This window comes from Rhipicephalus sanguineus, chromosome 1 (assembly GCF_013339695.2).
Source record: "Rhipicephalus sanguineus isolate Rsan-2018 chromosome 1, BIME_Rsan_1.4, whole genome shotgun sequence".
Taxonomy (NCBI): domain Eukaryota; kingdom Metazoa; phylum Arthropoda; class Arachnida; order Ixodida; family Ixodidae; genus Rhipicephalus; species Rhipicephalus sanguineus.
Window position 1 is genome coordinate 29,907,765 of NC_051176.1, and position 15,926 is coordinate 29,923,690.

At 47.8% G+C, this 15,926-nt stretch overlaps 1 protein-coding gene across 1 annotated transcript in view; it reads right to left on the minus strand.

The window, feature by feature from the left end:
* Positions 1-1,993: 1,993 nt before the first annotated feature.
* LOC119390030 (uncharacterized) overlaps positions 1,994-15,926 on the minus strand; it is a 54,255-nt gene continuing 40,322 nt past the window's right edge. The window contains exon 4 of the mRNA XM_037657544.2: positions 1,994-2,219. The gene's annotated coding sequence lies outside the window, so the exon portion shown is untranslated. The remainder of the gene's footprint in view (positions 2,220-15,926) is intronic.

Genomic DNA, 15,926 nt, shown 5'->3' on the forward strand with positions numbered 1-15,926 from the left:
GCTTCGCCGCAAGCAACGAATCGCATCGCCCGCTTGATCCTCGGAACCGCGGATGGGCATTTTGCGCATCGGCAGCGGACACCCCCCCCGCCCCGACCAAGCTCGTCGCGCAGACTGCGAGACTGCTCGGAGCACCGGTGGAAGCGGCTAGCAGTTTCGCACGTCGGCGCCCCAGAAGGCAACACCAAGCACGCTGCACGCCGATTTGTCATCGTTATAATTATTTTCCGTTGTTTCAATCTTATACTTATTTTCCGGAAGTTCCAATACTTGGAATAGTAAAATTCCGGTGCGAATCGAATAGCAAACACTATTCGAAAAATATTCGAAAGCTCGAATATTCGTACACCCCTACTTTTTTGGCTTACAAGGAGTATAAGTAAAAACACGCTACTAGTATACGTATGTCTATCTTGACCTGCCTACAGAAAATTGATGAGAAGCTTTCGCACGTACATAGTGTTTACGATAGGGGTTTGAACTATAATGTGCACAGCAGTGTGCAAGAATGCACCGGTGCGACTAAAAGGGCGTTTGTTCATACTTATCTGAATGTATTTATGGTGCGAGAAGTTTACGTACAGGATAGTGTTGCTTTACTCGAGCATGCTGCTTCTCTTTTTTTATGTACTCAGTTGTAATTAATAACTGGTAGCTTGCCAAGATGTGTTCGCCAAACTAAGCCATCTGCCATAATTGGTGACACGAGCGTTTAACCAATCATCAGTGAGCATTCATGAACCGTTATGTCACTTTGTCTGGCTTTTCTGCTCTAGTAATTTTTCATTGGAGAAATGCGGGAAGCCGACTCTGTACAATTCCTGCAGGTTAGCACTCTCCTGGATGCATTTGTTTTTCTTTTCTCAGTGACTATAATGCCTTCAATTTACGAGCTTTATTTTCTGCGACTGTGGCCTCGTTTTGTGGAAGAACTGACAGCAGCGAATTCGAGTATGTGCATCTTGTAATGAAGTCCGAAATATGACTAGGATGAAAGGCTCGCTCATATCTGACCTTTTTCGTCCTCAGGCACTATTTCACAATAGCTTGGCCAGCCATGCTTTGATCACGAGTCTGTTGTTGCTTTGCCTTCCAGCACAACCTTGAATACATTAAAGAGAGAATAGTTTCCTCGCTTTTTAATTCTACTTCTAACTGCTCCAATGCATTGCGCGAGGCGGGGACAAAATAAAGCAATAGAGGCGCTGGACGCATCTTATCCAGAATAATATCTATAGCAGGGGTCTCAAACATGCGGCCTTTTACTAGCGGCCCACACCTGACTTTCTTCGTCCCGTATTTCTTTTTTATATTCGTAATGAGTATGTTCATGTGCTCCGTTCTCAAGATCTTTTTTTTCGTGAGGCCCCCCATGCTGTCACCATGTGTTGAAACATAACCGTGAAAAAAAAAACATTTCATATAACAATATCTGGGGTCCCAAAACCTCGATATGATTATGAGAGACGCCGTAGTGGAGGGCTCCGGAAATTTCGACCACCTGGGGTTCTTTAACGTGCACCTAAATCTAGGTACACGGGCCTCAAACATTTTCGCCTCCATCGAAAATGCAGCCGCCGCGGCCGGGATTCGATCCCGCGACCTTCGGGTCAGCAGTCGAGCGGCATAACCACTAGACCACCGTGGCGGGGCAAACTATTTCAGAATCGGCGTCCAGATTATAGTCCTCCTGCAGATCGGTATCGATATGTTGTTCGAATCCTGACGCCAAATCCCCTTCAGGAATGAGCCATATATGATATATAGGAAAGGCCTTTCAAATAGCAAAGTTATCTGAAGTATTTCCCCCCTTTCCAACCTTCGTCACCGTTCCGGTCTTGCAGGGCTCAATGTCGTGACTGCGGCCCGCTAGCTGAGTTTGAGACCCTTGATCTATAGATATATAGATATTAAAACTCTGGGAAACAGCCTAGTGCTGCGGGGTTTATCCGAAAAGCCGGTCGTGGATAAACGAGAGACTCGGATCAGTGTGTCACGTGTCGGCGATCAGCAGGCATCGCATCAGAGACGCGTGGCGAGGAAAGCTGCGACCGATGGCGGCCACCAGGATGTGCCAGCAGGCGAGGAGGAAGGAAGGCTCGTGATGGCAGTCCCTACGGAGCTCGGAGGCTGCTGGCCCGGCGCTGTCTGGGGCCCCGACACCCGCCTCGGCGGTGCGGGCTGCTGGCCTACTGCGCGTGCTGGGCTCAAGGGGCGCGCTGCGGAAAAATGAGAGAATTCAACTCTGTGATACGCTCTTTACCGCATTCATCGTGTAACTCTACCATTAGCCGGTGCATTAATGCACGTGTCACGTTCTTGTGTATGTGTGTGTTTTTTTTTTTTTTGCTGAAGATTACAGGTTTCGTTTAATTGTGATACCTTCTTGCTTTATAGAGTGAAAAATCTAGCGAGCTCAAGCGCAAGACGAATGCGCTTTGCGAAAGAAGAAAAAAGAAAGAGATCCAGATAGAGACGAGTGCTGAGCGTGTTTTAAATGCAAAGTATCTTGAATTGAGTTGAATTTTATTTATTTATTTATTTTTTACACAAAGCTTGCAAACACTATGTGAATCCATAGCCATAGGCTCCCCAAACATCGCTTAGTGGCGCTGCTGCTCTTGACAGGCAGCGCCACCTCTGGCAGAAAAAATTACACCATCTCCCACTAAAAGGGAACCATGTGGGGATGCGATGCAGCGCACGGGTCGACTTAAAGTTCCGTTCATCACAGGCACCTTGCCCGATGTTAACGCGTCCTTGCAAGTGGAGCACACCATGAATTCACTGTATACTCGCGGACAACTTTTCTTGGCAATGAAGGGAAGACTAGAGAGCCGAACTACGCGTGTGCTACCGTTGAAGATTATAGTCCCACAATTGCGTCCGTGTTTTCTGCGTGACAGTAAAAATAACAACATAGCTTTATTTTCTGCGGGGCGCTGTTTGAAGAGACGGTCAGCGCGCCAAGGAGATATTTATATTTGTTTTGATTTATGCAGCGTCATTTCGCGTTTTTGCACCTGTGAAAACGTCGCACCTTTTACGTGCACCTCACAGTCAAAATGGCGCCTTCGTCTTCAGGTGAGCGCTCGACACCCTCCAGCTTTCCCGACGACTCGCCGAGGGAGCTTCTGACGAATTTCACTAACAAATGGCTGTGTAAGCCTGCGACGGCCGCTCGAATAATGAAATGGCCGTCACAGGAGGTACGGAAGGTTCGCAAACCAAAACTAAATTCGAAACGCGCGCCGAACCGGACTACTTCGCGGAGCAGTACATGTGCAGTAGCTCCGCCCCCGTAGCCTTCCCTTCATTGCCAAGAAAAGTTGTCCGCGACTTTAGTTGCTCTTATTCGTCCCGATTGTTGGAGCACGGCACGCGGGTTCATCGCCACGCACGCGGTAGCACGCGGATTCACCGCGAGTCTGCAGAATATCGTTCGCCGACGCCATCACGTGATTGCTGAGAGAGTGTAAAGGGGAGAGGCCACAGCGTCTTACCCAGCTCCTTACACAGGCTCGAACGCGCCAGCGCGTGCCAGCGCGTTCTGACTAGGCTACAACGCGTTGGTTCATAGGCTTCCCAAGCTCGGCCAGGGGGCGCTGCGTCGCACGCGTTTCGCCGCCTTTCTTGCGAAAACCGGTCGCTTCTGTCCCCACACCAGCCTATTGACTGCGTTGTCTCCGCACGTTCAGGCACCCTGCACGCGCTGTTCTCTGCTCGCCGTGCACGTGCAGCTTCACGTGTCGCTTGCTCTGAAGGTTTAGAAAGATCCCAGAGATGGAAAAAAACGTTTTAACGGTGGGAATCTTACCAGAGGAGGACGGTTGATCGACCACCTTTTCGGGACCGAGCAGGTCGTCAAGGGCGATGCTGTTTGTGCGAGCGCGTGCGTGCAGATGCTGAACGGGCACATTTCTTTGACATGAGTAGGGAGGTGACTGCGCGAGTTCTGTAATTATGTTACCGGTAAAACGCACATTCGTTGCGGCAGTCGTGTATACTAGGAGCTGTCAGCAACCATCCAGCACGCTTTCGCGTGCGTTTTCTATTGATAACTTTTCAATTGCTTGGATGCCAAGTTTCTCGTGCGGCTTTAAATTTATTATGAGCTCAGTGTGAAGAGCATAAATTTACATCTACCCTGTTGAGTCACTGGCTGCATCGCAATGCGCAGTGTTCAGTTTCGTGGGAGTTTCACTTTTGCCGAGGTTTGCATCGAATGATAACAACGTCGGATCGCAAGTTTAATGTCGCCTTGGATTTTTTTAGAGTTCCCTTTGACAGCATAATGATATACGCAAACAAAAAATAAATAAATATTTCATGCCCACTTCGACGATGCATGTTTCTTGCAGAGGCGTGTTTCATTTCGAATAATATCGACGCCTGATCACGCACCGTGTTCGCTTATTCGAATGTCGCTTTGGTTGTTTCGACAGCTCGCTTGGTCAGCATCATACTATACAGGGGCGTAGCCAAGGGGGGGGGGGGGTTCAAACCCTCCCCGAAGATTTTCAATTTTGCTTGCGTATATGTACACGCACACATACAAACGCACGCACAAACATACATAAAGTATGGTTGGACCCCCCCCCCTCCTTCGAAAAAATTTCTGGCTACACCCCTGATACTATACAATACCCACTGGGATCGCGCATGTTTATGATTATGCCGAGATTTGTGCCCAATAATAAGCGCATCTGAATTCGCGAAGCCATCGAAAATTTAATTGCCACCTTGGTTCTTTTTTCAGCTCGTTTCCAAAGCGGCATGCAATGCTTTTTATTACGTGCCGAACGCATGACATTAATACGAGGCACGCCGTGGTGGATTAATTCGGATTAATTTCGGCCACCTGGGTTTCTTTAACGTGTACGTAAATCTAGGTACGCCGGTGTTAGTGCATTTCGCTCCCATCGAAACGCAGCTGCTGTATGCGTGAATCGAACCCATGACCACGATTTTAGCAGCGCAACACTTCAGCCTTCTAAGCAATCACGGCGTGTCGCATGCAAGGCCAATATAAACGCTCAGTGCAAACATACAGCTTAATTCTGTTTACAGGGAGCCGCGACGGGAAATGTACCGCAATCAGCTGAATTAAACACTTAGTACTCACGGTACGTTATTTAAACTGTGGTGTAATAAGCCCAAATGCTCCGCTGCTGTAACATTACAAATGGTTGACTCGGAAAGCCAGCGCGCAATCTCGAAACGTACAGCGGCTGTCTATTTGTTGTAACTTCGGTTCACAAACGCACTTCCCTTTCAAATGAGCACGATCATCGCGTTTCTCCCCGTTAATAGTACGTAATACTGTGTACGACAAAAACTGCTTCAAGGTGACAAGACCGCGAAAGCATCGCGGCGAACTGCCATAATCCACTCTTGACGCCTCTGCTCCTCGGACTGCTTGCATTGGAAACGGTAGAACATGACAGGAAGTTTTCGGCTCTTCGACATTTTTAAACTTTTGTGACAGTTCACAATGCAGCAGGACTGCGTGCCTGCTTTCGAGTACGACGAAGGAACGGCACCCATAGCGTGAAAAATGCGAGATAAAAGCCCCGGGGAGCGCGTTCTCCGCGCGCGCGATGGGAAAACCAAGCAAGAGCGACCCGTCCCAGCTACCGGAGTTTTCCCCTCTCTCCGCTGGGGCGGCGGACGGCGCCGCGCAAACTTGAGCGTTGGAGGCCTATCGCGCGTCTGCAGAATCTCGTTCACCCGACGCCATCACGTGATTGCTGAGAGAGTGTAAGGGGGAGAGGCCACAGCGTCTTACCCAGCTCCTTACACAGGCCCGAACGCGCTAGCGCGTGCCAGCACACATGATTCCCGAGAGTGTAAGGGGGAGAGGCCACAGCGCCTTACACAGGCCCGAACGCGCTAGCACGTGCCAGCACGCATGGTTCCCGAGCGGACGGTCGCCGATGGAAGGACGGACACAGCCCCGAGCAAAAGCTGCTTCGCATCTAAAATAGAAACTGGGAGCATTCAACACGGCCGGACTAGAGGAGCGGCACGCGCGCACTTTCTTAGGCCTGCGCTCTTCGGGCCTACTTCCCACCTTTCACCGCCGCTAGTTCAGCGCTCAACCATCGCTGTCAAGGGGCTTTAACCCTCGCTGGAAAATCACTCGCCGGATGAGCTACAGCACGGCCGGGGTAGAGGAGCGGCGCGCGCGCATTTGCCGCTCCTCTAGCCCTGCCGTGGCTACTGGTGATAACTCTCCGTGCTAATTTACATGGGCGTCGTTAAAATAGGCGATTCCTTTCCCCTTCAGAATTTTCTGCGTAATAGAGTCGAACAGCGTAACGTTATCCTCAGGAAGCGCCGAATCATAAACATTTGAAAGAAACATTTTAACGCGAGGCACATGAAGAAAAAATATGCGAATTGATTGTTTCGAATACTTTTTTTGAATAATACCTGTTGCACTTCAAACATTGCTTTGAGCAAATTTCAGTCCGAAGGTAAAAAAATAAAAACACAGAATAGGCATTACTACGTAAACAAGCAGCTCGCGGGAGATTTTTTTTTTTTTTTTGTCGTCGAGAAACGAGAGTTCATTTCGTCACAGTCTTATGAATTTTGTGGACGGCTTGTGTGCATAATTGGAGGGCTTCTCTTTTGAGTCGGTGAGTTTCTTTGTGTGGTTGATGAGAAGTATTCTCATGAATTTTTCGGCAATTAAAGCCCCGGATCATTTCGCGTGGCTGTCGTCAACAAACTCTGGACAGTTTAGTACTGGTGCGCGTTCGAGCCGACGCTCGACAAGTAGCTGAAGAACTAGAAGCGTATTCGGCAGATGCGTTGCCACGCGCTGAAACAAATTAATCAAATTGTTCAAAAGAGCAAGAAACTCTTGCCTTGGGTAGCATAGACCGCTCCTGTCTTGGCCTTGCAACAGAGCGTACTGAGGATCGTCCTTGTTGCTAGGATTTCACAGGATCCGCAGCCAAAATTTCTTATTAGCTTGGCAATGTAGCCGCCAACATATAACAAGCCCGAGCAAGTCATCGACCTTGGTGTAGGGGCTTGACATTGCGTTAGGTCTTCCAGCTCGTCGTGAAACTTTTCAGACAGTGTGGCTGCCACTTGTTCAGCATCAGTATCGCGCGTTTCGGCTTCTTTCGAGCATCATGACTTAGCCTTCACAATCCGATCAAGGGCAGCCGTAACGGCTCTGGCGTCCAATCGGTCGTTACCACCACACATTTGTTGAATTCATCCAAAGAGTGCCTTAATCGGATCGCTATCTAGTTTCTTAGTCAGCACATAACTGACGCCTTCTTGAAACAAGAAGCGTGTTGTTTCCACAGTGGATTGCGTTGTGAACAGGAACGCTTGAAAAGTCTCTTCTGTGAGAGCGCCGTTGCTTGAGGCGACTGAACACGACTGTACATTTTTTATTGAACACATTGAACTTGTTTTCAAGCCACAGCAAACGATGATCGTGTGGACTGCAAATCGGCGCCTTGTAACCACTTCCAGCTCAGGAAGTATCATGGATATAAAACCATTCCTTTATGCTTTTCATAAAACGAATGGTGGCATCCGCGTATTCGCAATCATGCAGGGTCCCGTCTTCACGGTAATTCTCCTGCAGATGTTGTAACCTGTGGCGAGAACACTTGGGCAGCACGTTTTTTTTTTCTTTTCAAGATTCGAGGGATACACCGTGTTAGGTTGCCAGCAAGTTTCAGTCATCGACTTCTGATACTCGTATAATTTCTGTACGTATGGACCAGTGGCGTAGCCAGAAATTTTTTTTCGCGGGGGGGGGGGGGTCTGGTGCGCGCGCTTTTGTGTGTGTGTGCGTGTGTGTGTGGTGTGTGTGTGTGTGTGTGCGTGCGTGCGTGTGTGTGTGTGTGTGTGTGTGTGTGTGTGTGTGTGTGTGTGTGTGTGTGTGTGTGTGTGTGTGTGTGTGTGTGTGTGTGTGTGTGTGTGTGTGTGTGTGTGTGTGTGTGTGTGTGTGTGTGTGTGTGTGTGTGTGTGTGCGCGCGCGCGACGAGCCAAGGAGTCGAGCAGCCTGCAAGAGTGCTGGCGAGTCTTCTTGCGTCGGATGGGATTCCAGAGCAGTTCTACTCGGGAGTATAGTTTCGCCACCTGTGCAGGTGGCATTCTCAGTATATATGCACTGGCAACAAATGAGCGGAGATCGACCAGTGTCGCATACGTCCTTGTAAACGTCCAGTAGGGTGCCGCGGCTGTTGTTGCAAGCCGACGGTTTAAGACGAATGAACCACGATTCCAGTAGTTCTCCTTTGCCGCACTTTCGTTCACGAGCCAACGTCGTCGCATCGTTTAAGTCGAAGCTATGGCCTGTGCAGGGGTATGCATGTGTGCATATGTGGCGAAATCTGTCATTTTGTTAATAATTGGTTTGTTAAATTGGAGTAAGCCTTTTACAATCATGAATTCACCGGTCTTTTCGCTTAAATCGCTTTCTCGATTCTACGAACTTCTCAATTTAACGAAATAATTCGATCGTAGTCACCACTTCGTTGAAACGAGTTTCAACAGTAGTGTTTTTTTTTTTTTTCGAAACAATTTCGAGCACGGGCGTGGCTCTTTGGTAGAACAGCTGCTTGCCACGCAAGCAGCTGTTCAAGTCACGGGCCCGATTCCCACTCGAACAGCGGAACCGATTTTACAGCGGAACCGGATTTACAGCGATTTTACAGCGGAAGATTTTCGTTATGCCACGTGGCGTGACCTGAAAGCTATCATCATCGTGAACTGGCACGCGCTCTCTTCTTCGTCCTCTTCTTCATCTTCTGCTTCGCTCCCAGAACGCGTGCGCCGATATGGTGTCCGGCGTGGGATGCAATAACTCTGATGGGCGAGAGAACGAGTAGAGAGAGAGAGAGAGAGAGCAAGGGAAGAAGATAGAAAGACAGAGAGAGAGAGAAAGAGACAGAAAGAAACAAACACAAGAAATAGAAAAAAGAGAGAGCAAGCATAGCCATATGTATGTAGTACACCCGTGAGCAAAAGCATACGGACCGCGAAAGCGCGAGCCGAAATCGCTGTCTACGCCGTCTGTAGTCGCCAGGTGTCTGCTGCCGAGAGCATTGCTTTGGCGGAACAGCTGACGACAGCGCCGTGGTCTGTTGTTTCTTCTGTTCGTCCTCGTTCTTTCGCGCGTTTTATTCATTCAAGACAGCGTCACTCTGACGGAATGTGTCAGAGAAATGCTTTCGACAGCAGACGACTCGCCACTAGACGGCGCAGACGGCAAAGGTATACGGACGACAATGGTCCGTATACTTTTGCTCACGGGTGTACGTATAGCATAGTACAGCAGGGGGGGGGGAGGTCAGGAGGATGGAAATTAGGAGGGCTCCGCTGCTTCCTCATCTTCGCGCCACTAGTGCGTAGCTGCCCTTTTTTTTTTCTTTTTCTTCTTTTTTTTTCTTTTATCGAATACGGCGCCGCGTCTCTACATTCCAGGGCCCGTGTTGACGAACCTCTTTTTACGTGCCTCATTGAGCGCTTTTTTTTTTCCTGATTGCATGACGTGCACCCTCCTGCCACTCGGGATAGCGTTCACCGCGACGATAGCCCATTCGTGAACAGTGGCAGAAGCTTCGCGAATACTGACAGTCTGACTCCGAGCGCGTCATTCGGCGTTTGACTGATTGCTCGCGCTTTCAGGCGACTGAGTCGCCCTCATGCAGTTCTTACGCTTAGCTGCGAGCAATGACGATCGTGAAAACCCTGTAGCGAAACTGGGTCCTCACTTTCAGTGATGTGATCGACTGAGACCACTTTGGCGTAGCTTCTGGAGTGGTCAAAAACCCCGTTTGTAGCAGTTAATCAGCATTTTGGAGTAGTTAGCTGCTACATATTTTCGAACACAACTTTTGAAGTCGCTAAGGGGGAGAAGTTTTACCACGTTTAACATACGCGCAAATACGTGTATATTTATATATAATATCTCAAAGGCGAAATTAAGTCAATGCTCCTCGCTTTCCTGCGGACAGCCCTAAATTTCTAACTATCCGCGACATCGGGCCGCCGACATTTCCTCGCGATACATTTCTCATTTGCTGTTCATCGAGGCTTTCACAGATGCTTCAAGCTGCGTAATTTTTCCGCTCATATCATTTTTACTGCTGAAAAGAACTAGTGTTGCGATTACGTCTGTGCTTTCAGTACAACCTAGGCGTTCGAATTGCATGGTGAAATACATGCTGTCGCATTTTATGGACAGACTGGTTAAGATTTTGGATCGTTGGCGGTTAATAAAATAGAGGGTTTCATAAATCATTCGTATATTGTGTCCGAATTCCAACGCCGCGCTCAACGAAATTTGCGAGAATGAAAGGCTTCGCATTTTATTTAGACAGGTTCTTTAACTTGAACTTTTGCCGAAGTCGAGAAGCAGCACCGATATACCGGAATAGTTTGCCACGGTGCTTTCCCAGCAAAATCCCACCGGCCACTGCAGCGGCTGGAATTGTTGATAAATCCTGACCATTGCATGGTATTAAAACTTAAGTGTCCTGCATGAAATATTTTGCAAGTCAGAACAAATAGGACTACACTGTTTTCCTAAAATAACCTAGCTAAAACGAACTAAGGAAGGAAGATGACTTTGGAGGGCTCGCGTTTCTTTGTTAGACACAATATTAATGAGAACTAACAGACAATAATTCCAACGAAAGTATGGATGTTATTTGTAGTAATTAGGATATAAATCCCTGCCAGCGGCAAGTTATCTTTTCCTCCACTTTACTTTCTTCACATTTATATTCTAATTGCTGCAAATAACATCCCCTATATTTTCCTTGGCATTAATGGCAGTTTGTTCTCATTAATATTGTATCTAACAAAGAAAAACGAGCCCTTAAAAGTCGTCTTCTTTCCTTCATTCACAGCGAGGGTCTCGTTCTGGCAGACTTGATGCCTTCAGGTAATATGCGAGGCATTATTGGTCAACTGCCAGCTCGTAAAATATATCACGTGCTACGTGACGCCAACAGGCAGAAAAAGGGTGTTCCATACTCGCCGTCATGGCTGCGATTGGCGCTGACTAACACTCCTAGGTTTAAATGCACATATATACCCCATAAAGTGGACGGGATGATGACCGCCGCCGTAGCTCAGTGGTAGAGCAGGTTCGGTCCCTGCCGGCGGCAAGTTATCTTTTCGTCCACTTTACTTTATTCACATTTATAACCTAATTACTACAAAGAACATCCCCTATGCTTTCCTTGGCATTATCGACTGTTAGTTCTCATTAATATTGTGTCTACTTAAAACGAAACATGCACGTACTGCTTACTGTAATTAATGCGATCAATCTTCATATAAAAGGCCGGCGTCTCGCAAAAACTTGTAATTTCACCGATTATTAGATCTTTTTTTTTTTACTCTAGAACATTCAGTAACAATTTTTGCCTGGCTTGACGTCGCACTTTCCCAGTATAGGGTAGTTGGTACTGTTTGGCAGGGTCCCCCCTCCTTGACGGCTGGAAAATTCAACATGCAGAATTAAATTAATTGAATATAGACATGTAGTCGAGTGCTGAAATAAACCTTGCGTATCACATTTTTGACCTATACTGTGTGCCTGCCGCAATACATGGGAACTTGAGCCCCTCCCGAGCATCGCTGTCTGGATCCTCAAGCTCTGGTAAAACCTACCAATCTGCATGATTTCATTTGCATTAAGCAAAAGGACTACGCGCTTCGGTGCTGAAATCGCCTTTTACGAGACACTGCATGTTTATGCAGCTGGGCAAGGTTGCAGCACGGATGGTGGTGAGGCATGAACATTAGTGTAAGCTCAGTCAAGAGCTAGGTGGCAAGTGCGATTCACTTGCTCATCACCGTTTGCTCGATCGAATAATATTATCTGTTGCCTTGAGAGACTTTTTCAGCTACACAGCTCTCGCCTGTCCGCTCCAATGGCCACTAAAATTTACAAAGGTAACTTAAGTGCGTATTCCGAGCGCCTGCAATCTTTCTTTTGTTTCTGTCCGAAAGGCCGCAAACGTGAAGCCTTGGTGCATGCACGGCGCAAATTATGAGATCTTTTTGCCGAAATGTAGCAGTACGATGTTGGAACGAAATGTTTTTCGTTTCGGTTTTAGTTTCGTTCCACCGCAAAAAGTTCCGTTCCGTTTCTGTTCCGGAACGAAAAAAAAATTTTTCCGTAACAATTCTCAATGGTTTTCTTTTAATGCAAAAATTTGAAGTTAAGCTAATCATAAAAAAACATTGGATTTGTGATGTAGTTACTTGCCCTCCTCTTGAGAAAGTGGGACAAGGGTAAAAAGCATAAAAAATGGGCGACGCTTAAGCTTCGCCTTTAAGGGGTACTGACACAAAATTTCGCGGCCGAGACAGCCTGCGGGATCGATTCCGGTGAACATATGCGTTACATCATCTGCAAAATACAAACAACGAATATAGCTTGGAAGTTGTTTTAAATGAATTTTGAAGTTTGCGTGAGAGATCGACATCCTCGCGCTACTGATACCCTCAAAGGGGACTCTTGGGGACCCCCTACTTCACTCACGTGACCACGCTGCAACAAGTTATGATGACGTAAAAGCCGCCATGTTTTTTTGCCGCATTCGCTCCAGCAGCCTACATCTCGGCGGCTGTGCGCGAACCGCGCGGAAGTGCGTCACAGTTCTGTGTGTTGACGTGTTGAGCGCCGCACCTACTAGGTGGTGATAGTTGCACCCGGAGGCTTTCTCGTTTTTGAAACCGAAACCGACACTGGACGGTAATGAGGAGCCTGTAATTAATTATCTGTTGCGCGCTGCAGCAAACGATGTGCCGTGTTATGACTAACAGGCCCCCAGCAACACATTGCAGCAAAAAAATGCGAGGCCAAAATTGTTGTGTCAGTACCCCTTTAAGAGTTTAACACGATAGCGATATCCGGCTCCATCCTCACCGCGCTCTGTTTCGCTTGTGTTCAGTCACCAGTCACCCAGTCACGCACACACTCGACATACCTATAGTAAAGGTTTTCGCCCTCTTCAACAGCACTTTTATGAGAACAGTGTACCCACTACGTGTGTGTAAGAGAATGCGCGCACTAATTTGTATGCCCTTTGTAATGGGTGACATGCTTTAAATCAGCAGCAATTACGCGCGTGATACTTTTTCGAAGTTGCGATGCACTCACTACGTGTTCGTAGGGATTACGCGCAGTATTGTGTGTGACTTTTGTAATGGGTGGCCGGCTTTAAACCACCAACTCGTTATGCAGTTCACATGGTGTGACGCCCGATGGCAATATACGCTTGTACCCTGTTTTACTGCGACATTATATCTCGTTATGTGACTCCTATACACAGGACGCGTATGTTTGTGAAGCATTCTAGTAAATTTCAGTGCAGTTCCAAGCAATGCAGTGGCTCTGTTCCGATTTCATAGACTCCGCGATACACTGGTACAGGTAACAAGGGGGTGTTCTAAAGAGGGTAAAGAAGATGCCGGTAAGGGCGTCAACAAAGTCATTTTACAGCGAAAGCTGTTATGAGATCATTTCAGCGGCCGTTTTTGGCGCCGTAGTTGTCCAGCACCGCCGCCGGTGTCCGTAACCACTATCGCTCGAAATAAGAAAAAAAAACGAAATAAGAAAGATATTCCAGGATGGAACGAGGTTCGAACCTGGGCCCTTTTCGTAGGAGCTCAGTATTCAACCCCTGAGCCATGCCGTTGCTTGAAACTGCTTTGCAAAAAAAGTCCTATACAGGCTTCATGTCGGGAAAGAACCACGTTAACATATGCAATATAGCGTGGTAGAAGAGTAAAATAAGCACCAAGCGTCGCACAACGCGAATTCTGTAACCAGGCGTCACACAATGCAAATTGCGCAACGAGTAGGTTGTTGAATGCTTCCAACCCATTACAATGGGCTCCGCCATATGTCTTCATCGTCATCAGGCACAGCATGAACAAAGTGCGCCTAATGCCTTACATGCGTTTAGCAGGTACCACGGCTCTCCGTAGAATGACGAAAAATGGCACAGTGCCTGCTGCCCTACTTCTAAAAAATTACAATGATTTATAGCGTAGTGGGTTCCTCGCAAGTGCACTTGTATTGGTTGCCAAAGAAGCCCATAAGCGCACGATCCATTTCCTCGGGGTCTCAGTAAAGTTCTTCGCCTTCCCCCCTCTCTCGCCCACGTCAACGTATGTTATACAGCATGACGGGAGAGGGAAATAGCGACCGGGCGTCACCCAGTGCGAATTACATAACTGGTGGGCCGTTTAAAGCTTCCCACCCATTACAAAGGACTGAGCCATAATTCTTCATCGTCATCAGTCGTCGCGTCAACAAAGTGCACATAATGCCTTGCAGACGTGTAGCTGGTGCCTTGCTTCCCCGCAGAATGACGAACAATGGCTTAGTAGGTGCTTCCCAACTTCACAAAAATTGTGATTTATGGCGTAGTGGGTACCTTGCTAGTGTACTTGTATAAGTAGCCCCAAGAGAGCTTACAACGGGCTCTAGAAACGCCGCTCTTCCAGCTTTCGCTGTGACTGTGCTGCGGTTTCAGCGCAGGCCTGGAGATTTTTTTAGATGCGAAGCAGCTTTTGCTCGGGGCTGTGTCCGGCGGTGGCGTCCGCTTTCTACTACCTAGCATAGCCATCTGAGCGCGCGCTCGCGCCAAGGAGAAGTCTTCTTCCTCTTGTTCTTCGACCGCCTTGATGATGATACGTGCAGAGCACTTTAAGGCCCGGGCTGCCGTATGCTGTCCTAGCTTGGCGTAACGCAGACAAAACCATCTGTGCTGGCACGCGCTAGCGCGTTCGCGCCTGTGTAAGGGCCTGGAAGACGCTGTGGCCCCTCCCCCTTACACTCTCTCAGCAATCATGTGATGGCGTCGGGGAACGAGATTCTGCAGACGCGCGATGAATCAACGCGTTGTATCCTAGTCAGAACGTGCTGGCACGCGCTAGCGCGTTGGGGCCTGTGTAAGGGGCTGGGTAAGACGCTGTCTCTCCCCCTTACACTCTCTCAGCAATCACGTGATGGCGTCGGGGAACGAGATTCTGCAGACGCGCGATGAACCCGCGTGGCATGCTCCAACAAGAGTTCAGGACGAGTAACAGTAACAGCAACTACAGTGAATTCATGGTGGGCTCCACTTGCAAGGACACGTTAACATCGGACAAGGTGCCCGTGATAAACGGAACTTAAGTCGACCCATGCTCTGCTTCGCATCTCCGCATGGTTCTCTTTAGTGGGAGATGGTGTACTTTTTCTTTCAACTACAGAGCAACACACTTTCTGTCTGTAGTATAAATCCCTGTAGTATAAATTGTATAATATTCAACCAACCAGAAACAATAGAACACATATTTTTCGATTGTTGGGATGCAGTACTTTTATGGGGCATTCTTCAACGCACTTTAATGAAGGAATCACCGGTTACTCCCGATGGTATTCGCTTCCTTCCCATAGATACAACAGGCTTCCTCTATGACATGGTTATGCTGGCATGCATGCACAGCATATGGAAAACTAGAATGGCCAATCTAGAAGCTCGTTCAGCTAGAGAGTATTTCATCGAGTATATTTAAGAGAAACCTATCGAGTTCAGGAAGAACCACCAATATGGATGTCTGTGTTAGATGACCTGGTTTCATTGAAGCGGTTCTAAATTTTCGACAGATTGATCTTTCTAAGTAGCACCATCATTGTTGTGCGTGTTGTTCGTATTTTGTGAGTGAATATGTATGTTTGTGACATGAAATTGAAAACTATCCGTAATAAACAAAAAAAATGTAGTGGCTCTGTGGTAGAACACCTGCTAGCCGCGCAGACGGCCTGGGTTCGATTCTCACTCGAGCCTCAGATTTTTTATTATTTTATTTTATTTGCATCTTTCTCGATTTTTCGGCCACAGGCAAGATGATGATTTTTCGCTCACAACCAACGA